Source organism: Microcaecilia unicolor, chromosome 1 (genome assembly GCF_901765095.1).
Source record: "Microcaecilia unicolor chromosome 1, aMicUni1.1, whole genome shotgun sequence".
Taxonomy (NCBI): domain Eukaryota; kingdom Metazoa; phylum Chordata; class Amphibia; order Gymnophiona; family Siphonopidae; genus Microcaecilia; species Microcaecilia unicolor.
The window spans coordinates 417,413,333-417,439,470 of record NC_044031.1 but is presented as its reverse complement, the minus strand read 5'-3'; positions in this window follow the sequence as shown (position 1 = coordinate 417,439,470).

Here is a 26,138-nt window from a genome sequence, read left to right as displayed (position 1 = left end):
TGCAGCAAAAAAGAAGCCCAATTTCCCGCAGCCAGCAGCCTTTGAAAATTTCCAACATCCTTGCTTAAAAACCAGCCCAATTGGGTGGGAAACCAACCCATCTGGCAACTTCAGATTTATAGGACAAGTTCAGCCTCCTACAACTTGCCTTTGTGTCCATGTTGTTTGTGCACAGCAGGGGGATAGAAAAAAAATTATATATAGCTTGTTTGTTTATAAACACTCCCATCTTGGCAAGTCTGAAAACAACTTACAGGAACAAAACAACTTTGTGCAGTCACTGTTCCTGGTGGGGGGATTCCTCTGGCTTTTTGATGTCTTCTGTCATATCAAGTCACAACATGATGCATCAAAACAAAACAGAGAAAAGGAAAGCAATAGACCTATCACTGACTCTACTCCTGAGCAACTGTCTGTTAATCACTATTTGGATTGCTTTCAGCCACTTTGTAATAATTATATATTTATAGATTTCCCATTGCCTGTCTCTTTTGATATTATAATGTGTTGCTCTGAGTAGATTAGGTGAGACCTAATAAACTGCTGGTAAGCAGCTTTTGGTCACATCGAATGAGTGCCTGGTTGCATGCTAATAGACAGAGTATGGGAAAAGTGCTGTTGGATCTGAAAATATATGAAACAAAGAGAGCACCCAGGGTTTTTCCCTTTGTATTCATTTTTTTAAAGCTATGCAACATTTATTTTGAACACAATATAACAGAATCACCAACCTGAATGCTCTAAGAGCTGGAAAATAAACCTCTCTCACACGGATACACTTCTGCTCCATCTTTTATTTTATATTTTCAGAATTTTGCAATAAAGTTTACAAAGAATACCGGCCTAGATTTAGGTGCCGATTATAGAATATGTTTAGTTGATATTTCAGCGCCGATATCAGTGTGCACCCATGTATGCCAAACGAAAACCTAGTGTAAATCTCAGTGTGTAGATTTAGGCGAACTGGGCCATATTCTATAACTAAGTAACTAAATTTGGAACACCCATGAAATGCCCATTTCCCCACCCATAACCATGCCCCTTTTTGCGTTAGAGTTTGGCGCACATTATTACAGAATACACTTAGCGAGTTCTGCATGTAAATTCTAATCAGTGCCAATTAATGCTCATTATTGCTTGTTAAGTGCTGTTATCAGTGCTCATTAGCTTTTTAAGTCAATTAAGTTACGCACGGAGTTATAGAATCCATGCCAATTTTGGCACCTAAATCTAAGCACACTATATAGAATCTGGGGGTAAGTATGTGGTTATTTATTCTTTCTTTTTGGAGGGTGGGGGCATGTCAGGGGCAGAGAATCAGCATGGAAGCACTATTCAGGTATCACGCTGACATTCCCGCTGTGCTAACTGGAGACGACAGTAAGTGCTTCAGCGTTAATTGTTTTAAAATGGCCACACACTAATGCTAACATTAATGCATGGCCAGAAATTCAACAAATGGAAAAATGCCTATTTTACAGGATGCGCTAGAAATGGGATTAAGTGAAAACCCCACTTAAGAATGCAGGAAGCTTATTGACACAATTTGAGCAACAGAGCATACTACTGAGCACCAATATGCACTATTTGAACAAAGGGGTGCACTAGTGATGATATTATCCCCAAAATAAAAAGAAATTATTTTAAAACTTGAACAAAATTTTAAAAATCACATAAACAACATAGAAAACTAAGGGCCCTGTTTACTAAGCCATACTAGAGGCGTATGAGCGTTCGTAGCATGCACAAACTATTAGCGCGCGTGCTAACTGTGTAGGCGCCATCAATATTCCTATGGGCATCTACACAGTTAGTGCACGCTAATTTTGTGCATGTGCTAAAAACGTTAGTGCATCTTAGTAAACAGGGCCCTAAATGCACGCAATGAAGCTACAAAGTAAGTACATTTTAAAAGAATCAGAGAAAATATGTTTTCACTCCATGTGTAATTAAACGCTGGAATTCATTGGCAGAGAATGTAATAAAAGCACTTAGCTTAGCGGGGTTTAAAAAAGGTTTGGATGGCTTCCTAAAGGAAAAGTCCATAGACCATTATTAAAATGGACTTGGGGAAAATCCACCACTTATTTCTAGGATAAGCAGCATAAAATGTATTGTACTGTTTTGGGATCTTGCCAGGTACTTATGACCTGGATTGGTCACAGTTGGAAACAGGATGCTGGGCTTGATGGACCTTTGGTCTGTCCTAGTATAGCAATACTTATGTACTTACGTAAATAAAAAGAAAGGTTTGGCCTATACACCCCTAGTTTATAAAAATATATGTTAACATAGAAAACTACAGCTTCAAATTATCCTTCAACAAAGAAGGGCATCATAGAAAGTTAGAGTTAAGAAGTATGAAAATAATTTTCTATAGCACACTTTTGAAAAAAAAAAAAGAAGAAAGCAGAAAAATGAAAAAGATTTATACATGTGAAGTTTGGATAAATTTTCATTGAAAAGTTATTCTACCATTGAATATCTTGCATGTAGTGGCAGTTTACACAGCCTTATAATTGCTCCTCTTAACCATTTAATTTCCATGGTTACATGTGGAAAAGGGGTTTTATAATACTGTGTAGCTCTATACACAAGTATGTTTGTTTGTACTTATAGATGTTTTACATATATCCAGTCCCAGGGACCTAGGTTGGGTGGAACAGGGCTGGAGATGCGATGTTTGCATATGCCCCCAGATTCTATATATGGTGCCCATAGTTGCATGCTGAAATTTGGGGGTTTGCCCAAGTTACCTAATTTAATTGATTAATGAGCCCTTAACTAGCAATAATTGGGTGCTAACAATCAATTATTGCAGTTAATTGGCACCAATTAGGATTTGCACAAGCAAACGGCTTCGTGCTATTCTATAAGGCTTGGGAGCCTGTCATAGTGTGTATCTGAAAAGGGACATGGCGAGGGATGTGTCATGGGTCTTCTGAAAAGTTGTACATGGAAATACAGAATACTGTCCTACCTGGGCACCGGCATTTACACTAGGTTTTAGCAAGTGTAAGTTCAGCACCCAAAAGGTCGGCGTGGGATCTGCTAAATGTTAAGCCAGGTGTGTCCAACCTCTGCCTGCGCCCAGGTCAGGGTTTCAGGATTTCCCCAATGAATATGCCTGAGATCTATTTGCATAAAATGAAGGCAGTACATACTAACTTTCACAAATCTCTGAAAACCTATCTCTTCAACAAAGCCTATCATGAGAACCCATAACTAACTATACCATATCACCACTCCACCCTTATTCTGATTGTCTTCTTTCTTTAACTGTTTGATCAGCTTTCTTGTCATCCTTAATATCTTTGTAACACCAACTGTATCTTTTTATCCTGGAATGCGATGCCATAACAGGTCTTTGTAAGCCACATTGAGCCTGCAAATAGGTGGGAAAATGTGGGATACAAGTGTAATAAATAAACAAATAGATCTCAGGCATATTCTTTGGGGAAATCGTGAAAACCCAACCGGATTGTGGCCCTCGAGGACCGAGACTGAACAACCCTGTGTTAATCTATATATGGCATGCGCCCTTTATAAGATAGCAGTCAGTACTGAATTTTTTTGGTGCCCAAGTTTCAGTGCCGTTTATAGAATTCCTCCATATTTTATAAAAAAATGCACACTGTACGCATACGACTAGATTCTATATATCACGCCTACAAATTTGACTCCGAAATGAAGTTCACCTAAGCACATTTGATACAGTACACCTTAATTTAGGTGTACTTTATAGCAGGGGCGTAGCCAGACTTCAGCGGGAGGGGGGTCCAGAGCCCGAGGTGAGGGGCACATTTTAGCCCCCCCTGCCATTGCCGACCTCCCCCCACTGCCATTGCTGACCCCCCCTCACTGCCACCACCAACTTTGACCCTCCCCCCCCCCCCCCGCCGCCGACCCTCACGACCCCCCTCTGGATTCCAGAAACTCTATTATCCTCTGTTTTAGCAGCATTTCCATTAATTTACTCACCACAGAGTAAAAACCAATTTGAGTTGGACAGTCTAAAATGAAGATGGCATAGAATATAACATAATATAACATGTGTATGTGTGTGTGTGTGTGTGGAGGGGGTGGTATTTCATCCTCCCCCTTCCAGTGGCGTAGCCAGACCTGAGATTTTGGGTGGGCCCAGAGCTAATATGGGTGGGCACGCACTGTCTATATAAGTATGAGCAGTGTCTCTTGGGATCCTACAAAATAATGCCTTAGAATTCACTTGATGATGGATTTCTAAGTAGTCTGCCCAAAAGCTGCCCTGCATCAGTATAACCACATACATACTTAATGGAAAAATTGATATTTTTAAATATAATTACATTATCCCACAATCGCTCCACTGCAAAATGCTATACACAAACTTGTGCAAAAACACACTCATATCCTTACTAAACCATAACAGCACTAATTCCAAGGACAGGACGAGCTACAACCTTATGCTTGAAAAGGCAGAACTGTAATTACACTAGGCTCCAAAACACCAATACACTACCTCGTGAAAAAAAAAAAGCAAAACAAAAAGGGCTGCAAATACTACACGCTATCAGAATACTGCACCTTGATCACACATGAACAACACATGACACAATGGACATGACACAAGGAACTAGAAATAAAAAAATATGAAGGCAAAATACTGAACTGGAAAGTTAACTCAAGAAGTCAGACTCAGCATGCAGCAATACCAGAAAAATTGAAACTTACATGCAAAATATCACAGATGTACATTTCCAAAAGCTGACATATTCCAATTAATATATTCTGAATAAAATACTTTTTTATACCTTTGTTGTCTGAACTATTCGCTTTGGTCCCAGTGTCTTCTGTTTCATGCAGTGTCTCCTTTCCATCTGATATTTTTTCTCTCACCATGTCCACCATCCTCTTGTGTCCTTATGTGTCCTGTGTACCATCTGTAGCCCTGTCCCTATCCTTCCTCAACTTAGCAGTTTGCCCTCCATCCATGTCCAGCATTTCTCCTCACTCCCCTCCATCCATGTGCATCTACTTCCTCTGTCTTCCCTCCCCTCCATCCATGAGCATCTCCTTCCTTTGTCTTTCCTTCCCTCCATCCTTGTCCAACATTTTTCCTCTCTTCCCTGCCCTCCACTCCATCCATGTCCAGCATTTCTCCTCACTCCCCTCCATCCATGTGCATCTACTTCCTCTGTCTTCCCTCCCCTCCATCCATGAGCATCTCCTTCCTTTGTCTTTCCTTCCTTCCATCCTTGTCCAACATTTTTCCTCTCTTCCCTGCCCTCCACTCCATCCATGTCCAGCATTTCTCCTCTCTTCCCTCTCCTCCATCAATCTCCTCCCTGACTTCTCTCCCCTCCCTCCATCCAGCAACTCTCCATTCTCCCCTGCCCTCTCCTCTATCCACCCATATCCAGCAAATGTCCTCTGTCCCCTGCCCCCTCCCCTCCATCCATCCATGTCCAGCAACTCTCCATTCTCTCCTGCCCTCTTCTCCATCCATCCATATCCAGCAAATTTCCTCTCTCCTGCCCTCTCCTCCATCCACCCATATCCAGCAAATTTCCTGTCTCCCCTTTCCCCTCCATCCATGCATGCCCAGCAATTCTCCTCCTTCCCCTGCCCTCCACTCCATGTCCAGCAACTCTCCATTCCTCTGCCTTCTCCTCCATCCATCTTCAGCAAATTTCCTCTCTCCCCTGTCCCCTCTAGCAATCCCTGTTGTCCAGAAATTCTCCTCTCTCCACTGCCCATCCTGTTTCTATCCATGTCCCTCCCCCTCTCTCCCCCTTCACAGCATCTCCCATCTGTCTGTCTCAATAAAGAACGACAACGTGGATGCAGCTTGCAGCAGCTCACAGGTTTGCCTGCTTTGTTTAACTTGCCTGAACGGCGACGGCTGCGCGGGGGAGTGGAATAGATAGGCTGCTGGCTCACTTCCACTCCACTCCCCAAGTCGCAGCGGCAAACGGGCGGCCCTAAAAGCAGCAAGCAACCAGGCTCGTCGACTCCGTCCTTCCTTCGCTTCCTGCCCTCTCTGCATGCCTTCCTCTGATGTCATTTCCTTTCAAGCGGGCGGGACGCTGAGAGGGCAGGAAGCGAAGGAAGGATAGAGTCGACGAGCCTGGCTGCTTGCTGCTTTTAGGGCCGCCCTTTCACCGCTGTGGGTAAGAAAAAAATAACATCAGAGCTGCGATTGGCTCGCAGACTAGGACTGGGTGGGCCTGAGCCAAGAATGGGTGGGCCCACCTGTAGCTATGCCCCTGCCCCCTTCTCTTATCTTCCCTTCCCTTTCTTTCCCCCCTCACTATTATCATATATTAGTTCCTTTTGCCTAGTCAACTGATTCAGGTAATTGTCTTCTTTTGCCAGTCAATGAGAGATATTCTGTGCTAGTTGTCTTCTCATGCGTTTTAGACTCCACAAAGCACTTGTCTCCTAACTGAAGCCTGAATATATTCAAACCTGACACCTCAATGTGCAGGAGATCTGAACAGAATCTTCTATTTCTTAGTGCTACAGCTCAGTTATGGGACCAGCTCAATGTTGTGCATTTTATCCATTAATAATTTTTTTCCTTAAGAGCATCCCTGTCTGACGTTTTGTGCAACATCTCATAGATGAGCAAAGCAGAGGCATTCTATTCTTAGAAGTCAAACTTAAGCAGGCATTCACTTGCATAGAGACAATGCCAAGATGTATTATATTATTATAAAACACCTACAAATTTATTTTCTAAGTGCTTTATAGACAATTAGCATACTGAATTTTTCAAAAGTGCAAGGAAAAGCATTCACAGCCCACAGGAAAGGGGGCATTTCTAGAAAGAGAAGCAAACCTGAGAGTTCTAGTTTAAGATATAATCAGTGATATCTGAAAACCAGCTGAGACATATCTCATAGTAGCTGAGATATGTCTGCAACAAGGAGAAACTGATTTTCTTTGTTCACTGCCAGATATTTTACTGCTTGCTACCTGGTCATATGCAGATAGGGAACTAGTTGCTGCTTATCAGTCCTATGATAGATCCAACACTCTCTTTAAAGGAATAAATCATTAATTTAAATATGGAATTCTCTTTTCACAAGACAAGTCACATATTTTTTTTTTACCAGACTTCATCCAGCTGAACTATAAGGAAACATTTCTGTTCTAAGTCCTGTAGACTGAAACAATCTCTGCTAAACCCTACAAGGGTTCCCTCTTTGCCTCTCCCATTTTTGTTGTTGTTGATGATGAGCTAATAATGGCAGACCATAATATAAGATTAGAATACTTCACACTCAGATGAAATCTCAAATATGATGTTTCCATAGGTACCCACTGTAGTTATCATTTAATGATCATTAACAGTAGATTAATAATTTCCTACTCAGATTTAGAGTCCAGTTCAAGTTATTGCTAACTTATAACGTCTTTACATGCTGGAAAAGCTTGAATGTGCCAATCCAATTAGTCAAGAAAATTCCTGCATAAAGTCCTTCACTGGCATTCCTCAGTAGGTACTGAAATATCACACTTTCAATTGTGAGAGATAGTGAATTATTTGACTCATCAAGGACTCATCATTATGGATGGAGATTTTATAGCAAAGGAAGTAAGGCCAGTACACTGTACAGTACATTTCTCAGCAGTTCAACTCTCTGCCCGGTACACTTCCATTGAATTAGTGCGGACATGATTATTATTAACACGAGATTTTATTACCAAAAACAACCTCAGCAGGCTCAACATACTGTGGTCCCTAAGTCTTGGCTAAGAGAGAGCTTGACCTAAGCAGGTGGCCCCTGCCAAGCCTCAGCAATAGCTTTCCTTTTGACGATCCTCCTCATCTCCAGTCTCTTTAAACACCATCCTGCTCTGTGAGATGCAAAATTCAGTTTGCTGTGTTAGCTTGGCAGAACATCACCATGGATGCTTGGGTCCTTTCCATTATTCGGGATGGATAACACCACAGATCAAACAGCCTTTCCCTAGTTCATCCTTTACCAGAGAGCAAGTCTCCTGCCAGCCATCTCACTATCTTGCAGGAGGAAGACTGTACTCTCTTGCAAGCCAATGCTGTAGAACCTGTTCCACCCCAGAGAAGAATCAAGGTTTCTACTCAAGATACATTCTCATTCCAAAAAAAGGAGGCTTGTGCCCTGCTTGATCTCAGCAACCTCAACCATTACCTACTCAAAGAGAAATTCAGAATAACCACAATTCCATCCATTCTTCCTCTACTCAGCAAAGGAGACTGAATCTGTACCCTGGATCTCAAGGATGCATATATGCATATTCCAATCCATCCTTCTTATAAGTACTACCTCAAGTTTACCCTTCAAGCTAATCATTTCCAGTAGAAAGTGTACAAAGGTTGTTTTTGAAGAGCCTCGTGGTGGCAACTACACACCTTCACAAAGCTATCTAGAATTGTGTTATTTAGGAGTGCTACTGGATTCCTCTCTCTCTATGCAAGCTCATTTATGGCAAATCATAAAGACAATATTTCATAAATTGAGATTGGTTTGATGTGTGAGGGACTATATGGATTTTGATCATTTTCAGACTGTAATTCAAGGCTTAGTTATTTCACATTCAAATTATTGTAATGCTGCTTTGTTGTTGGGTATATAATGAGTGTGTCTTATGGAGTTCACATTTTCCCTTTACATTTAAAGCTCCACTAGCCATCTGTTTTTTTGGTATACTCAATTTAAGGTGCTATCTCTTGTACATGATACTTTTAGCAATACTGTACCTTCACCTGTCTCTTCAATCTTAAGGATTTATTATTCCCCAAGATCATTACAGTTAATGTATGTTATTTCTGGTGATTTCTACATTTTGACAGGTGAGGTTAAAGGAACATAGTACATCTATTTTGTATGTGGCTTGACCCATTCTTTGAAAAACCTTGGTGCTCATTCTCAAAGGAGATGAAAGTCTCAAAATGGCCAAATAAGTCCTTCTGCTGAAAACGTCAAAATCGTGATTTTTGAAAGGCAGAATCTGGACATTTTACACTACAGTTCATCCAAATAGAAAGTGGGCATGATGGAGGAGTGTTTTGGGTGGAACTAGGGTGGGCCCAAAATTAGGATGTCTTTCAGCGATAATGGAATGGGAAGAAACATCCAAGACAAAAAGGAAGGATGTTGTTATCTAGACCTGTTTCAATCACATTCATGGTACAAAAAAGGTGCCCTGATTGAGCAGCTGACCACTCCTTCATCTCCCAGTCATTACTGACCCCTCCTACCTCCTCTAAGAAGTGAATGACAGTGGATACCAGGCTTTATGACAGCTACAGGAATTATGGCCATTCCTAACAGAGTAGCAAGTAAATATAAGGAGTAGCCTAGTGGTCAGAGCAGTGGACTTTGAACAATGAGACCCAGGTGTAATTCTATTATTTCTGTACAAATAAGTGAACCCTCCTGGAACACAGAAATACCTGCTGTACCTGAATTTATAAGACACCTGCAAGCATGATGACTATTGTAGTGGTGCACTGTAACAAGTTTAAAAAAAAATAGTTTGACAATCATGGGACTTAACTGCAGGCCAGGGGTTGGTGACACTAGGGACCATTTCAGGGCTGTTTCAGGTGTGCTCCAGCTTTGACGAGACCCATTTGGAGTCAGGAGGTGTTCCAGGGGGGGGTGCCGATTCTTTCAGGCCTTTCTGGGCTTATGTCCCAGTGGCCAGTTTTGTGACTGGAGTGAACTTCTGGGGCTCTTCAAGGTCCAGTGGCGCGGTTGCTGCTGGACCTTGGAATGAGCTCTGGAAGCAGTAGGCTGTCAGGAAAATCCCATGCTTGGGCCTGTTCCAGAGCCAGGAGTGTTCTGGACACGTGCAATCTTTCACACGTGCTCAGAACAGCTCCGAAGGTTGCAACTAGACCGAAGATGAAGCCTGGGCCTTGATTTTTGGGTTGCCCAGCCAAGGAACCAGGCAATTCATGGTTTTTCAACACTGATTGTCGAGGGTCCATTGAGACCCGGATTGGTGGTGGTCGCTAGGCAAGGAGCCTCAGGGGAACAAGATAAGAGGTCTCCTGACCTCAATTTAATTTGATTTAATGTTTTTTGGGTCATTTTTGGAGGGTTATTTTTCGGGCCTTCCAGAAATGTTTTAAAAATTTTCCTTTTGTGGTCAGGGGGGTCTTTAGGTCCTCTTGAGGTGGGCTCAGGTGGCTACTCAATATGCAAGTAGACAATGGTAGGAGGATCACCATAAAGGACTCCAAAGCATATGGTCACCGAACATATGAAGAGGAATCCAGTAAAACGTATATGGAAATATAATGTTTAATTTTTACAAAATATTTCTAAAAGGCAAGGAAAAGACCTCAAAACGCCCAGCCGCTTACGTTCAATTTTCAGCGGCTTTAACTGGGGGCGTGGTGTTCATCACTAGTCGTAAAAAACAGCATTGAGATTGGTAATATATTTTTAAAAATTTTTACAAAAAAGAATAAATTTGCTAAAATCTTTTGGAAATAAATTAAAAGTTGAAGTAATTGTTTGAAGCAAGGTTTTTATTTCCAAAAGATTTTAGCAAATTTATTCTTTTTTGTAAAAATTTTTTAAAATATATTACCAATCTCAATGCTGTTTTTTACGACTAGTGATGAACACCACGTCCCCCAGTTAAAGCCGCTGAAAATTGAAAGTAAGCGGTCGGGCGTTTTGAGGTCTTTTCCTTGCCTTTTAGAAATATTTTGTAAAAATTAAACATTATATTTCCATATAAGTTTTACTGGATTCCTCCTCATCTGTTCGGTACTCAATATGCAAGGCCACAAAAAGCATCACCAATTATCTTCAGTTCAGAAAGACCTACTGAAGACCTACCTTTTCAAAAAAATTATAACTAACCACATAAACTACAGATGTTCTAAACAATGCTTTCTAACTGAAAAACACTACTGTAACTTCACCTAACTGTAAATTGTAAGCCACTTTGAACCAAAACTTGTTTTTGGAAAATAGTGGGATACAAGATTGCATACATACATACATACATAAAGGGCACTCATCCTGGAGTGCCCTTTATAGAATATGTTATAATATGCTACACAAGGCTTATTATCCACAAATACCAGAATTTAGTTCATTGCAGATCACAAGACTGAGACATTGTCTTCAGGAAATACATACTACCATGATTAAAACAAGCATAATTGCATTTATAAAAATAAGTCATATAAACACTTAGGGCCCCTTTTACTAAGCCGTGTAGGGGCCTACACGTACCCAACGTGTGCCAAAATGGACTTACCGGCCAACTACTGCGTGGTTCTTGCAGTAATATCAATTTTGGCGTGCATCCGCTACGCTCGTCTGAAAAATACATTTTTTTTCTGGACACGCCCAAATTCTTTACCGCTAGGTCTATGGCTGGCGGTAAGGTCTGAGACCCAAAATGGATGCACGGCAATTTTGATTTTGCCACCCGTCCATTTTTGGGAAAGAAAAAGAGGCCTTTTTTACAGGTGCGCTGAAAAATGATTCTGCATACTCCCAAAACCCATGTCTACACTACCGCAGGCCATTTTTCAGCGCCGCTTTTGTAAAAGGACCCCTTAAATTATCCCAGATATTCATGAAACAAAAAAGTTTTAAGAACTCTGCGAAATACTTGATCATTCCTAAGCACATGCATCTCTAAAGGTAAAGAGTTCCAGAAGGACACAGTCAAATAGTGAAGGGAGGAATTAAACAACTTCTTAGACCTTTAAGAATGAACAGCTAGAAAATTTAGCAATATACGATCATGATTTTTCCTATTATTAATAGACTAGTGCCTAGCAGGGATTCTTGCACCCAACTTTGGGCACAAGGACTTATGACAGCTGAAACCTGGTATAATTCCTGGTGTGTAACTTGGGTGAACACTGTGCATAATTCATTGGAACACCCTTGACCCACCCATGCCCCTTCCATGGCCATGCTCCCTTTTGGGTTGTACGCAAGAGGATTTGGGTGCAGATCGTTATAAAATCCCATGCAGCCAGATCCATGTGAAAATCCAAATGACTGCTAATTAACATCAATAATTGATAGTAGTCAATTAATGATTATTAACAGCTCAGTAACTAATTTATTTGCCCACAGATCTCAGGATCATGTGCAAATTGGTTTCCATTTATAGAATTTGAAGGGAGAGTGCCAATGCAGCCAGACATGATTTTCATTAGCATTAACTGGATATTGATACTGAAAATCACTGATTCTCCGAATGAGTTTGGAGAGCCCTAATCATCGGAGAGCAGGTGCTGCTACCTGGATAATTAGCTTTGAATATTCAGCCCTGGGTGTCCAAATAAGCTGCTTTTGGACATCAATGATCTTCATTTTTTCTTAAACTTTCCTTATTCAAGTTCCACAAACTCTGGACAGAGCAAAACGGCAACATATATTAACGGAACTTAGTTCTATTGCCTTTCCACTTATAATGATTGCTGTGATCCATTCCAAAGATGCATGTTGCCTCTTTTATGTTTCACATAACCAAGAGCTGTTTGTATTCTTTTTTTGTTTGTTTCACATCATTTTCTAAAGCAGCAGTACCAATGAAAAGAGAGATTTCCCACTTCAAAGGAGATAAATCAGAACGGCTAGTGGTGGAATGAAGCAGCTGAAATATTAAATGGTAAAGGAGATTAGCACACAAATTAATGCATAAACAAATAAGTAAATACACAAATAAAAAGCTAAATCAAAAAATACAGTGAGGTTATAAGAGGAAATAAAAGAAATAAAATATATACTTAGCAGGGCCCATAGGAATAAAATAGGCCCTGCTGCAGATAACTCAAGCGAATCTTTACTAGGACCCTTGATGTAGGCTTTATAGCCAAAACACAATGACTGTGTCGGGTCACTTCTATTGTTCATGATTAATAAAGGTTGCTTTCTAGAATGCACATCACTTGACGTGTTTTTTTTTCCTCCACTCTTTCCTGTTTGCTGATTTGTTCTGTAGAGTATTGGATTTCTCACCTTTTGTTGTACATTTCAGATTCTGGAAGAAAATTCCTCAGGTTTAATATTGCATGAACCTTTAAGCATAAAGAAAGAAACAGAGAAAAACGACTGCAGGTAAAGACCATATGGCCTATCCATTGTATCTACTAGCCCCTCCTTTCACTTAGAGATTCTACATACTTATCTCAAGCTTTCTTGAATTCACCTTCTTCATCACCTCCACACTGGGAAGTTGTTCCACAATTCACTACCCTTTCTGTGAAGAAGTATTTCCTCATTCCACACCTTCCTTTTACCTGAAAGAGACTCGCCTCCTACGCATTTATGTCATGGAAGTATTTAAATGTTTTTTTCATATCTCCCTTCTCCTGCCTTTTTTCCAAAGTATACATATTCAGATCTTTAAGTCTGTTCCTATGTGCTTTATGACAAAGACCACTTACTATTTTAGTAGCCATCTATTTGGATGGACTCCATCCTGTTAGACAAACAGAAAGTCTGTCATTTGATCCAACAATATTAAATAAGCAATAATTCTAATTCTGAACAAAAATAAATTATAATATAAATTTATGTATGCCAACTAATTTGTTGTTTCTTAATTATTCCAATAGTTTTAGGGGTCCTTTAACTAAGATGCACTAATTATTATTATTATTATTGTTTGCATTTGTATCCCACATTTTCCCACCTCTTTGCGGGCTCAGTGTGGCTTACAATAAGATATGAATAATGAGAATACAGTTGTTACAAATTGGTTATGGGTTACATTGTACAAGTTATGCAAGATAATCGAATTATCATTAGGAATATCACAATGGGACATCAACAGGGAGAGTTTGGGAGGAGACAATGGGAAGCTTAAGGGCAGTGTTAAGACACATAGGCACATGGTGTACATATTCCTGTAAGTATATGTATGAGTAATGTGGAATTAGGGGGGATGAGAAATCATAAGTGGATGTGTGATGCATTTATGTAAGTGAGTGTGGGCTCTATGTGTTTTGGTTTTTTCCGTAAATTGTCTCAAATAGATGGGTCTTCAGTAATCTGCGGAAGGATGCTTGTTCGTGGATCGCTCTTAAGTTGCATGGCAGTGAGTTCCAACGCTGCGTGCTCGTGTGAGAAAAGGTTGACGGACACGCTAAATGATAAGATGCTCATTATATTCCTATGGGCATCTTATCATTTAGAGTGAACTAAATCTATTAGTGCACCTTAGTAAAAGGACCCCTTAATATGTTAATTCAAAATACTTTAAATTCCTATTTTGAGTACTAGAAATACAAGATTACCCCAGAAGTTGGGGTGACAGTGAAAAGAATAAAATCTCTTAAATAGGTTAGTTTTACACACACACAGAAAGAGCCTCCCCCACATGAATTATTTCTGTTGGGAGGTAAAAGCTACGAAAGATATTCTATGTATTGCACTGTGAAAGAAGCTGGGGGAAACCTAGAAGCAGCTTTGCTCCCTTAAGCTGAGGATAGCTACTTTTGCAATTAAGGAATACCAGAAAACTGGTACTGTTTAGCTCTCCTATTTTTCATAAATGTGAAAATGTTTTAAATGTGTCAAAAGCACCACCATATGAACAAATGGGTGCCATATAGCAGCAGACAAAAGGGGGAAAGACTCGTTACAGGCTTGTGCAATACAACAATACTGAAGGAACGAGTGCAGCGGCTGCGTTTCGAGCCGGGAGCCAGGCCGATTCATGTAATGACCTTATAAAGATCCACTAGAGCAGTGATTGCCAGCTTGGTGTCGGCGTCCTCATCCCCTAAAGAAGCCCCTCGGTGAAACGGGTCCGTCGGGTTTGGATGCCTGTTCAAGATGCTACAACCAGCTAAGTGGTTTTTCTCTTGTTTTTGAGCTTCTACAACTTTGTTGAAACACATTGAACAAATCTTTAAAAAAAGTTTTTGAAAAAATAATTTTGCATAAAGGGAGGCGGGGGGTCTTAAGACCAATGATCGATGAAAGTACGGTTACTTTCATTTCAAACAATTACAGCAGCCTTGCTATGTGTCACCTTTTCTGAGGTCTTTCCCCTGTTCTTCCTTAACTTTTTCCCTGCACAAGAGTTTGTGTGAATAGACTCGTTCCTTCATCATTGTTGTATTGCCATATAGCAGCAGCAGTACTCCAATCTGGATTTCCATCAGCCCCAACTGGAGTGATATATTTGGGCTTGAGGGCTGTCGTTGGTTAATAAAAGGACTGTTTTTCTTTGTGTGACTTGAGTATTTTGATTAATTGCTGTAGGAGGAATGTAGGAAATAATGCAGCATTTACAATGGTTCTTCCTGCACATTTCAAACATCTTACTTCAGGCTGCAAGGATTTTATTTATTACTGAATATCTGGGTGGCCCTCCAGAAGCTAAATGAATTGGAGTCAGAATAACTTGTATAAACTATATAAATATTCCAGTTCATTATGAATTTGACTGAGACTTTGTTAAAGCAACTGCAGTTGGTTCAAAATATGGTGGCCAGATTGATATATTTTTAGAGTTACCATATGGCTCCAGAAAAAAGGAGGACAGATTGAGCCAGCTGGGTTTTACTTCCATTGCTTACAATGGAAGCAAAACCTGGACTGGATCAATGTGTCCTCCTTTTTCTGGAGCCATATGGTAACCCTATATATTTTGTCCATCGTTCAGACTCTGTTTCTCTGTTGTTTGAGAGGTTACATTGGTCGCCTGTGTATGCCAGAGTGCAATTCAAACTTTACACTTTATTTATTTATTACATTTGTATCCCGCGCTTTCCCGCTCATCGCAGGCTCAATGTGGCTTACATAGTAACAAGAGAGTACAATCTATAGTATCAGAATCAACAAAGGAGGTATGTGATAGAACAAATGAACAAGGGGTAAATGGGATAAAAGAGGTATGAGAGAAAGGATAGGGATAGGTAAGGAAGTGGAGCGATAAAGAGAGGTAGTTCATCGCATTTTGTTTGGTGAGGCTCCATTATATTTAGTTGACTGGGTAACACTTCTTTCTAATGGCGTTATAGTAAGACTCATAATCAAATGTAACTTACTTTTCCATCGCCTAGATTGGTCAAAAAATTTAAGGTATTTAATTCTTCTGTATATTATCAAGTTTTCCATGTGTGGAATTTGTTGCCATTATTGATCCATGTTATATCACATCATCTAACTTTCTGGAAGAATCTTAAAACCTACTTATTTGTAAGACATTTTTAATGTATTGATGTAAGACTATGTTATTGTAATTGAAGGATGAGTGTTCCTGTTGTTTCTTTTGAATCATTATGTGATCCAAACAAAACTATTATTGGTTGTTGCGGAATAGAAGAGCTATATAATAACATAACATGAAAAAAAAGCTTTAATTCTAGCAAAAATTGTTTTCCTTTATTTACTTCCATTTCCCACTTGGATCTCTTAATCTACACCTACTTTTGAAAGACACAAAACATTATCTTGTTAAATTCAGCCAAAGTACCCTTCTGTGCACCTGGAAATCCATATTCATGGATTTTCAATCTCTCAAATTGTGAAAATTGTCTACTTTGTATAAATATACATTATAATTAGAGCTGTACTGAATAGTATATTTTACAATTCAGCCAAATACGGATAAAGAAAAATATTATTTGGCTGAATACAAATACTGAATATGAATAATGGGCATTGAGCTTTAACATAACAAATAATAAAAGAAGCAATGTGAAATCAGAGATCAAGTGTTTATTTCAGTAGGGTTTAGTACCTGCTTCAGGGGAAGGTCCAAGAATTTAACTACATATTCTTTTATTTGGATACCTACCCCAGCCTGGGTGATCCAACCATCAGGGGAGCAAAACCATGGTCAGGTGATTATTATTATCATCATCATCAGTAATTCTGAGGAGGAACATGCTCCCTCCAGCATGACCCATCCCCTCCACCAAATGCTTAAGCTCCAGGGGCACCTGAAGGTATAGCTCCACTTTCGCCCTCAGATGCCCCTGGAGACAGTGACATTAGAGCATTGGTGGAGGAGGTTGAGCTGATGTAGGAGGGCATGGACCACAGATAAGGGCCATTGAGGACCATATGGGCAAATGTTGTGGACCATTTGTTCTAGAATGTGTTGGTATCCTCCAGCAGAGTCCCTTACATGGCCTTTGGCCTGTCCAGTATCTGATCTTTATGTTCCTGCTCTCCCTGGGGTTGCCACATTCCCTCCCATACACCCTCCTTCACCTTACCCATCCTAATCCAGTGACTCCATGATGACATATCACCATTGCTATGTCTAGACATGAGCACTTTATGTAAATATATATTTATTTATTTATTTATTTCTTCCTTCCTTCGTTATCCCCTACTGACCCAACTTAAATGCCTGTACCCTGCAACACAACGAAACCAAAGCTCATAATGGACATATAATAACTCTTCCTCTCTACGATTCCATAATGTGTCTGTACACACGAACCTTATTCTACCACAACATTACTGTATTTGTTCATACCGGAATTGGTGAACGCTTCTACGGTACTATGTAAGCCACATTGAGCCTGCAAATAGGTGGGAAAATGTGGGATACAAATGTAACAATTAAATAAATAAATCTGATCAGTTCAGCACGGCTCTTGGTCACTCCATGGATCAGTGTTCGCCATGCCTTCCGATTCCTCAGAGCTTCTTTCAGTTCTGCTATGTTCATTCCAGTATCTTCCTTGATAGTATCTATCCAGTGAATTCTTGGGTGGCCTCTTTTTCATTTGCCACTAACCATTCCAAGCATGATGTCTTTCAAGGGACTTGCTTCACATGATGTGACCAAAATAGGAGAGCTTTTGTTTTGCTACCATGGCCTCCAGTGAGATTTGTTTGGTTTGATACGTTCCAGAACTGTTTGGTTTGTTATTTTGGCTGTCCATGGGATGCGTAACAGTCATCTCCAGCACCATATATTTAGACGGCTGCAAATAGATAATTCATGATTTGTAGTTTATTTGGTTTTATGAACCACCTTTCCTTCACAAATAGCAAAGCAGATTACATAGCAAAACAAGAACTTGGAAAGGAATGTCATTCCAACCAAAGAAAAGGAAACAGGAAAAGGGTAGGCCTATGTAAGGGTAAGGCTAGATTAAAACTACATTTAACATTAAGTAGGCAGACAGTCTGTCCGCGATCACACAGCCACCGCTTCAGCCATCGAAAGCCTTCTTAAACAAAAATATTTTGAGTGCCGGAATTTCAGAAAAGACAGTTCAATTCACAGTTCCAGAGAAGGGCTGCTGCACAAAAGAATGCACGCTCATGTAACTATGCACAACACAACACCTATGCACACTTATGAGGTGCCTTTATGGAATAATACTTAGCACGTTTTCTTCTTTTGGGACGCTTATGTGCTATCTTTATGGCATGACACCTAGATTTTATAGAATTGTCTCCATGGTAACATAGAAAATTACAATAGATAAAGACCAGTATGGTTTATCCAGTCTGCCCAGTAAAGTAGTTAGGGTTGTATAATACCTGCTCAGAAGCATCCCTGGATTAGGGGGGCTGGCCTGACATAAACCCCTGGGGCAAGATCTACCAATCCCTCTATATATGTGGCGCTTAGTGCCGCCATCTGAAGTGAAAGGGTATTAAATGAGCATAGCTTCACTCAGGATCTACCACAAAACCTAAAGTGAATGCAACTCTCTTAAAGTCTCTTACTCTTTACTCATTTGTGATCTGTCTTCAGACAGTTTTCCACAGAGCTCTCCTCTCAGCAGAGAAACACACAGATATTTTCCCTCCTTAGAAAGTTCTTCTTCCTTCTCCATAGCATCGGTTATCACGGAGAAGGAAAACTGATACGTTGACTGATATCATCATCAAAAACTGACAGGAAAACACCTCATAGATCAAAATACCACAAATTATATTCAATCCAAACTCAGTTTATAGTGGGGTTCAGTTCTAAATGCCACTCTGTGCAGGCATCCTCCATGCTGTTCTTTCGGATTTTAACTACTGCTCTCTGCAGGCTACTTCTGTCCCCATACTTGTGTTTATTTAGGATTGTAACTGTCACTCGTGCAGGTTTTCCTCCCCCACGTCTTTTATGAAGTACAAAAAGTAATTTCTTATAAAATGAAAGCAAAAACAATGCCTATCAGAACTTTCACACAGTCAAAGATTACAGATTGATGCCTGGATGGTATAATAGCTGCTGTAGGTTTTTCAGTAACCAAAATACAACTGTGCAAGCTAAATTCCTGAGTTTTTATGCAGTCTCTTCAGACTTTATACTCTTAATATATTTGTAGCTTTTTGGTTCATTAAAATGTTATTATTTCCTCTTCATAAAAGTGTGAAACATCTTTATTAAAAATAGAAGTTCACTTCATTTTATGCTCTCATAAAAATGGGTGGTGTAACTCTGATTTATTCCTTCACATACAGTGAACTTTACAGTAAATTGGAGAGTGTAATTCAGTTCCTTCTGTTCACAGAAGTTGATAGAATCCATATGTAATTATATTGTCTCTGTATGCAATATTTAAGAAATAATGCCCTCAAACCTATTGTAATGACAGTATGGTCTAATTATTATAACAATGATCCTGACTGGATAGCAGGAATTATATTAATGGGTATTTGCACCCCATCTCTCCTTATTTTCCACAGCAAAAAAATACACTAACACCTTTGTAGTTGCAAAATATTCAACATTAGCAATGATTCCGATATATCTCTCAGTCCCACTCACTCCTTTCACCAGCCAGCCTATAACTCAGTGATCCTCCTTTAAGTTTCCAATGTCAAGCATCAACTTTTCCCCTTTTCTGCTTCACAAGCACACAGCTACTCAGCTAGTCGGTAACGATCCAACTGCAGTGGTGTTCCATGAACTCTTTAGAGATGCCTACAGCCTGCAGTAACAAAAGGCATTAGTATCCCATCTCTATTGACCTGCAATAGCCCTCATTAATTCCACCGTAACCAGAACTGCCATATAACTTCCGTCCCCTCCCCGATGATTCAAGATGCATACCCCAAATGCTTAACTACCACTACACTGCTATTCCATACTCCCCCACCCCACAAAGCCTCACAGGCCTCCCAGCCATGGCTGGGAGGGTGGAACAAAGCACCTGCCTTCACCTTTACTCTCCTCAAAATGCCGTCAGCATGCTAAAACCATGGCTCCTCAACCTCATCCTCACTCTTGCCATTGTCTCCATTCACATACCAGAAGCCAAAGGCTATGTTCAGGTCTCCCAGATGCAGGGTGTTCTTTCTAAATCAATTCTCTTCCTCCTGTCATCTAACCTTAACACTAGAAAGAGGCCAAGTGCGTAGACCAGCCATGTTAAGATGCCCTTGTCTATCCAAGGCATATCAATAAAGGAACTGACACTCTGCCCAAAGGGTAGGAGAAATTATGTATGAGATGAAACTTCCAAGGCTCTTTCTTGGCCACCAGCCCCAATGAAGAAACTAACATGTTGTCAAGTGGAGGTACTTCAAAGGGTCCTGTCATGCATCCCACGTGCAACTCCTTAGCCAGTCTCTCAGCTACAATACTTTTATTCACTAACACTAAAGAAGCATTCCTATTTATGCCCCCTAATGTGGACGCGAAACTGAAATAAAAAAATCCTTTTGGCAGCCTATTGGTTAGAGCAGCAGATTATGAACCAGAGATACCTGGCTTCAAATCCTGCCAACACTCCTTGTGGCCTTGGGCAAGTCACTTAACCCTCCACTGTCTCAATTACAAACTTAGGACCCTTTTACCAAACTGCAGTATAAGTGGCCTTAGTGTATGGTTACACTGGCCAGTCCTGCTCGTTACGGCTTTTTCTATTTTTGAATTAATGGTCACGCTTATGTTCCCATTAGTGTGTGAGCACTTACTGTCATGGCTGGAGCCATGCCCCCAAATCCAGACTCACCTTTCCTTCTAGTGGTCAGGCTCTGCGGCTTCTCTGGACTACCTTCTCTCTGCATTGATGCCACTGCACCTGTTTCTCTGTTTCTGAATCCTCATTCCAGAGATTATCCAAGCCACATTCCAGAGTATATCAAAGCTTCAGTCTGATGCCCAGTATCTTAGCCTCACTCTGGTGCCTGCTGTGTTCCTCAGTGCCTTCCAAGTCTCATTCCAGGGCACCAGAGGTTCTGACGTCATCAGTGAGGACCTTTATAAGGAATCTTGGGACTTTCATGCTTGGCCTTCGCAAGAGGTTTTTTAGCCTTGTCTTTGTGTGCCTGCTTTGTTCCAGTTCCTGCCTTGTTCCTGCTCCAGCTTTGCCAAATTCCTGCCTTGTTCCTGTGAGCCTTGTTCCTGAAGCCTTGTTCCTGCAAACCGTGTTCCTGAAAGCCTTGCTCCTGAAAGCCCTGTTCCTAGTTCCTGCTCCAACCAAGTTCTGTTCCAGATTCCCGCTCCAGCCAAGCTCTGTTCCTAGTTCCTGCCAGAGTCGAGCTTTGTTTCTGGATCTTGCCTAGTCCTGTCCCAGCCCAGGTGATTCACCAGCCACTAGCCAGAATCCAGTGGTGGCCCAAGGGCTCACATTTCCTGAGTTTGTGACACATACTGACACCTATTTTGTACGTGGTAAGGGCTCACGTGCTAATCGGTTAGTGTGCAGCAATGTAGCTGTGCTAACCAATTAGCATTGAACACACATACTCTCCGCCCAACCCACCCCCAGTGATACAAAATAAAATCACTATTTTAGCACACGGGAAGCATGCATCAATGATAAAATTACTATGAGATGCCTGAATGCGCTCCGCAGTAAGGCATTTTAAAGCTGTGGTAAGCATGCGTTAATGCTTACCGCAGCTTAGTAAAATGACCTCATAGATTCTAAGCTCTCTAAGGACAGAGAAATGCCTACTGTACTGGAATGTAGCTCAACTGAACTATCACTGGAAAGGCATGAGCTAAACTTCTTCTCCACATCTGAGTACTGTTACAACTAACTAACCAATATTTGCATGATGGGCCTTAGCCAGGACTTCCATAGGCAATAGATAATTTATTTATTTATTAGGATTTATTTACCACTTTTTTGAAGGAATTCACTTAAGGAGGTATACAATAAGAATAAATCAAACATGAGCAATAGACAATTACGACAGTAAAAACGTTCAAATAACAATACAAAGTATGGCATAGTATACTACTTCTCTATTTTTCCTTATAGAGGTTCCCTGGTTATTTATAATCTATATTCAATGTAATTCAAGGATATTTTGAATGTGTTTTCACAAGGGTGTAGTTACACCTGTTTGTTTTTATCAACCTGACCTCAATACTACCACTCCTGGTCTAACACCTATTCAGGTGTAAAAGAACCTTTTAATAAAAGGATTCCGGGAAATTGTGTTGAATTAGTCTTATCACAGGTCTTGTTTATCTATCAACTTTACTATACCCTGTGAAAACCCATTACTTTAGCTATCGGATCATACTTTCACTTTTATAGTTTCTAAATGTCCTCCACTTCTCATTACTCCATCTATCGCAGAAATTTCACTGCCTAGTCCCAAACTCCCACTTATCTGTTGTCTTTCATCTTGTCCAGCCAGCTGGTATCCAGTAATCTCCTTTCTCCGCTGTTCTTTCAGGTGCATTGTCTTTCCTTTTGTTGTGGGTGTGCACTGCTGTTCTCCCCGGAAAGCTTTCCGTACTTCAATTTAAATTATAACTCATGTGTAGTAAGACATCTAGAACTTTTAACATTCATCTTCTAATCGACAAGAACGTCTTTTTCACGAATATCATCGCTGCTTCAGGAAATTTTTTTCTGTATCCTCGCATATCTTGCTTTTCTGAAGTTTTAAATGTCCGACATTTAAAACGTCAGAAAACCACATGGCAAACAGACAGAGCACACTCAAGACAAGCAACAAGCATAGGCGCCAACTCCATGGGTGCTGTGGGTGCTCAAGCACCCCCAATATTTCACCCACCGGACATTCCCTTCGCCAGCCCAGAATTTTAAAAGTCCCTCCCTCCCTCCCTTCCTTCAAGTTCCAGGCCCCCTCCCTCTGAATTTTAAAAGTCATCTTACCTCGTTGGGGTTACGGCGGCAGCAGCAGTGAAAAGTGTGCAGGCTCGGCGCTTCAGCCTTCCCTTCTCTCAGCTCTGGTCCCGCCCTTGCAGAAACAGGAAATGAGGGTGGGACCAGAGCTGAGAGAAGGGAAGGCTGAAGTGCCGAGCCTCCACACTTTTCACTGCTGCTGCTGCTGCCGTCTTAACCTCGACGAGGTAAGATGACTTTTAAAATTCGGAGGGAGGGGGCCTGGAACTCAAAGGGAGGGAGGGAGGGAGGGAGGATGGGCCGGCCTGGAACTCGGAGGGACGGGCCTGGAACTCAAAGGGAGGAGGGTCTTGAACTTGAAGGGAGGGAGGGAGGCCTGGAACAAGGAGGGGGAGTGAAGGGGGACTGGAACTGGGAGGGAGGAAGGAGGGCCTGGAACTCGGACGGAGGGATGGAGTGGAGGGGGCCTGGAACTGGGAGGGGGACCTGGAACTGGGAGAGAGAGAGGGAGGAAGGGACTGGAACTTGGAGGGAGGGGGACGGGGAGAAGAGGGAGGGGGACAGGGGAATGCACCACTTGAAAAAAAAAAAAATTCAGCACCCCCAATCATTTTGAAACATTGGCTCCTATGGCAACAAGCACCACCAGAAAAGGGAGATAGACCACTCAGGCGGGCATCAAGGCCGATCTGGAACCCACTCATACAGAGTCCAAGCATACAGGCCTCATGGCTGTACTGTAACCAAATCATACCAGAGGGAAGGGAAAAGAAACAGAACGGAATCTCTGAAGCAAGTACTACTCAAGCAATGCACACACACTGCACTAAACAGAGCCACAAACAAAGGGTCAAGAGACCCTACACACAGGCACAAAGAAACTGAAGGGGGAGAGACAACCCCACTAGACTCACATTGAAGAAACCACGAGTAAAAGATAAGAAAACCACACAGGAAGGCAGCACAGGGCTGGGCATAGAACCACAGCTATAAATGAAAAGCCCTAATCAAGTCAAACAAACATTGCACGGAGAGGTAGCACAGGGCTGGGCTAGTAGTCCCAGCTAAACAGAAGAACCACCCACTCAAGCACAAACAGAACCAAACAGAGAGGATACTCAGGGCTGTGCTAGATCCACAGCTGTAAACAAATAATCCTAACCAAGTCAAACAGAAATCACACAGAGAGGTAACTCAAGGCTGAGCTAGAAGTCCCAGCTAAACGGAAGAGCTGTCCACTCGTGCCACACAGCGAGGCAGCTCAAGGCTGAGCTAGTAGTCACAGCAAACAGAAGAACCACCCACGCAAACAGAATGAAACAGAGAGGATGCACAGGACTGCGCTAGTAGACAGCTAAATGGAAGAACGGCCCACTTGTGCCACACAGAGAGACCGCTCAAGGCTGCACTAGTAGTCACAGCTAAACAAAAAAGCAATCCACTCAAACACAACCAGAAACCTCACAAAGAGAACTGAAACAGAAAGCACACAGGAAAAACTCAAGACAAGACTACACAGAGGAACACTCATGGCAATGCCATACAGAACTCAAGGATAACGGAAGCCACTCATGAGGGAACACTCTAAGCTGTACCATACAGCACTCAGGGAAAAGGGAAGCCACTCATAGAAATACACTAGACTGTGCCACACAGCACTCAAGGGAAAAGGGAAGCCACTCATAAAAATACACAAGGCTGGCCATGCAGCACTCAAGGGTAAAGGGGAGCCAACTATAGAAATACACTCTAGGCTGTACCATACAGCACTCAGGGAAAAGGAAAGCTACTCATAGGAATGCACAAGGCTGTGCCACTCAGCATGCAAGGGTCAAGGGAATCCACTCATAAGAATACAGAAGGCTGTGCCACAGAGTCAAATAACAGACACTAGAGACAAGGGAAAAGCAAGCAAACAGGGAAAGCTGCCTTTTACATACACAGGTCAGATAAGGAGCAATGCTCACAAGAATCAGGAGACAAACACAGCAAAGAGTTAAAGCAGGCTAATGGGGAGGGCTGCTTCTAAAACACATCAGAAAGCAGCAGGGCTTACACTGCAGTCAAAGGTTTAAAGCAAACAAAGGGAAAACAAACAGTGTTCTTACCAGAACTCAGCCAGGAAGGGAAGGGAAAGGCAGACAGAGACAGATCACACCCAGCTGCATGGGAGCAAGATAATCAAAGAAAGCAGCTAGGCTGTGAAAGCAAAGTAATCAAGGAAAGCAGCTGGGCTGGCAACAACCGGCTCTCTGCACAGTGAAAAGTAACAAGGGAAACCACACAAGGAAACAGAACAGGCTTATGCTGGAGAGCCTAGATAACAAGGAAGGAATCTATTCAGGTTGAAACCAAAGCCACACAAAGAAAAAGAACAGGGCTTTGCTTGGAAGCAAAGTTAACAGGCTTGTAATCCATGCAGGTTTAAAGCAGAACAACACACACAGAGAAACAAAAGAGGGCTTTGATTGAGAGCAAACCTAACAGGAAAGTAATCCATACAGATTCAAACCAAAACCACTCACACAGGGCTCAGGGCTGTGCCACAGAGACACAGTTTACCAACAAGACCATTTCTCTCAGAATCAAACAACAGTACCACAAGAAAAATGAAAATAGACCTGTTGCAAAGGCAACACAGGAAAGCTAACTGGGTCTTTATAAAGGAGTAGGCTGATGATGTCACAAGTAGGAAATAAAACAGAAGCAGGGAGACCAAAGTAAGGCTTGGCTTCAGGGACACCAAAGCGAGGCTTGGCTAACAGGAAGAATAACAATAGGAGCAGGGAGACCAAAGCAAGGCTTGGCTTACAGGAAGAATAACAATAGGTAAAAAGCTAGATACAGAGAAACAGTAGGTCAGAACATAAGGGCATGACCACAACCGTGACAGTAATTTTATTCTTTATAATAGTTTCTCCTATTTTACCCTGTACTAAAGTCAGGCTTTATCAGTCAGTAAATTCCCGGATCACCCCTAAAACCCTTCTTAAAAATCAATTTTACTGTGAGCTTAGCTTTCTTTGCCAATGCTTTGCAGATAACTTACCAGTGCCTATGTTGCTTCTTATTTTCTTCTTTTGGGTCATTTTTCCATTCTTTAAAGGATATTCTACTGGCTATAATAGCTTCTTTCACTTCACCT